General features: G+C 39.9%; 1 protein-coding gene across 2 annotated transcripts in view; it reads right to left on the reverse strand.

Moving 5' to 3' along the window:
- LOC135106837 (chaoptin-like) overlaps positions 1 to 2,500 on the reverse strand; it is a 114,029-nt gene that overhangs the window by 66,821 nt on the left and 44,708 nt on the right. Inside the window, exon 2 of one of the 2 annotated variants that reach the window (XM_064016196.1) lies at positions 637 to 651. The exons of the other annotated variant lie outside the window; for it this stretch is intronic. The gene's annotated coding sequence lies outside the window, so the exon portion shown is untranslated. The remainder of the gene's footprint in view (positions 1 to 636; positions 652 to 2,500) is intronic. 2 annotated transcript variants of the gene reach the window in all.

Below are 2,500 nucleotides of genomic sequence, written 5' to 3' on the forward strand. Positions count from 1 at the left end.
GTCTTTATAACATCAGATGCTGAGGCTGTGCAGCGTGAAACAGGTTAGGAGGAAAAAAAAATTATAGAACAAAGAAAAATTACTTATGTGACCTGAGCATGCAATAAAAAACTAATGGCATGTTGTTAAAACTCGACTTGATATATGGTTCATTACTTTCATCACTTTAAACATGAATACAAAGACGCTTCATCTAACTACATTTATGCCCAGACCTCAGCATGACGAGAATGAAGGCTGTGCAGTGCGGCAGGACTCGTGTGCAAGGCAGGCTAGTGCTCACAGGGCTGCGGTGTTCTATTTATTCTATTTATTTTTTCATGTAAGAGGGGTTCTGACCGAGGGCAACAAAAAGGGTAAGAAAGGTCCATTGAAGGTACCAGTCCCAGCAGTGGAATTCTGTTTATTCTATTTTATTTCATTTATTTTCATACGTAAAAGTGGTTCTGTTTAAGGGCAATAAAAAGAGGCATAAAGAAGGTCCACTGAAGGTACCAGACCCAAAAAATAGAGTCAAAAGAATTATCCAAAGTTATGAGAAGTGTCATGAAATCACCCTCCCTCATTAAGTTATAAGTACTACCCCCTTCACTGTCTGTTTATCCTCGGTCTCTGTCTCCGTGCGTGAAGTCTTACCTGCAGTCCTTGTCCCTGTAAAAAAATAAATAAATAATAATAATAATAATAATAATAATAGTAATAATAATAATCAAAATATAAGAGAAAAAAAAAACATTCCTTATCAGTCTTCGGTGGGAAAAATTAACCAGCAAATTAAATAGTAAAAATTAACGCAAGAAAACTTCCTAAGTAATTCTTGCCAGCCTTAACTTCCACTGCGATGCCCTCCAGTGTGTTCAATAAAGGCAGACATCAGACCAAATGCACAGAGGTTGGTAAACAAACACAAGCTGATAGATAGATGACCAGTGTGACATACATTGATATATTCCGCTAATATTCCCTAACTGAGTGTACTTGGTGTGATGTATTTATTGCCTAACTATCTTTACTCCTTAACCACTGGGAGGCTTTATTCATTTATTCATTTGTTTATTTATTTTATTCTTTTTTTTTTTTTTGTCTGTAGTGGAATAATGTTGACAGATGATAATGATGATGGTGATGAGGTTGTTAATAATAATGATAACAGAACTGAACAGCAATAAAGAAAAAAAAAAAGCTTGCATTCTGAAACCTTTTTTGGCAGAACTGAGGGTAAAGGAATAACTCGTCTAATTATCACAAGTGCTTTCCTTTTCACCTTGATAGTGCAAAACCTTTACTAAACATTCCCACACTCGTGAAAGCATCCTTGGAAAAAAATAAATTCAATAACTTTCACTTGTATCCGTTAGAATTTGCGGAGATAAGCCACTGGAACGTTAGGGAATGTGGCCCAGAAACAAAGAAAGTTATTACAACATCAGGCGTACCACCACCACCACCACCAATGCCACCGCCGCCGCCACCGCCGCCGCCCTCACCACCACAAGAAGAAGAAGAAAAAGAAGAAGAAGAAGAAGAAAAGAAGAAGGCAATGGCGGTGACGAAGAACGAAAACAAGAAAGAGAAAGGAAGAACAAGAAGAACAAGAAGAACAAGAAGATGAACAAGAGGAAGAACAAGAATTAGGCAACGACGGCGACGAGGAAGAACGAGAACAAGAAAGAGAGAAAGAGAAAGGAAGAAGAAGAAGAAGAAGAAGAAGAAGAAGAAGAAGAAGAAGAAGAAGAAGAAGAAGAAGAAGAAGAAGAAGAAGAAGAAGAAGAAGAAGAAGAAGAAGAAGAAGAAGAAGAAGAAGAAGAAGAAGAAGAAGAAGAAGAAGAAGAAGAAGAAGAAGAAGAAGAAGAAGAAGAAGAAGAAGAAGAAGAAGAAGAAGAAGAAGAAGAAGAAGAAGAAGAAGAAGAAGAAGAAGAAGAAGAAAAAGAAGCCAACGGCAGAAATGCAGAACAACAACAACAACAACAACAACAACAACAACAACAACAACATTATCATCATCATCATCTTCATCATCATCATCATCATCATCTCTCCCCCTGCTACGTGACATTGGCCACAAACATGATCCTGATGTACGACTCCAATATAACAAGCTGATCAGTGGGAGCAAACAGGTACCAGGCACCGCACAAAGGTTATCAGAGGTGCACCACATACACACCTCACCGCCACTTGGAGACACATGAGTAACACAAGAATGGAAGCCTGCCAGTCTCGTCTCGGCCTCCTGCAAGATCCGGTTTCTCCCACGGGTTGCTCATACAGATGATAAAAGCTTTCTTTAAGTGAACACGTACCTTAAGAGCAATCTAAAGGCGGCATCGCGACAAAGGGAATAACAAATGTACACAGCATGACTCCAGTGCCGGCCAAGGTGAAAGTAGAGTAGAGTGGACATGCTGCGGCACAACGCTCGGCTGGGTGTGGTTCCTGGGCCTGGCATGCTCCACGGAAAGGAGGAAGGGCATCGGCTGGGCACCCAGGGAAAGGAGAG

This window comes from Scylla paramamosain, chromosome 14, assembly GCF_035594125.1.
Source record: "Scylla paramamosain isolate STU-SP2022 chromosome 14, ASM3559412v1, whole genome shotgun sequence".
Taxonomy (NCBI): domain Eukaryota; kingdom Metazoa; phylum Arthropoda; class Malacostraca; order Decapoda; family Portunidae; genus Scylla; species Scylla paramamosain.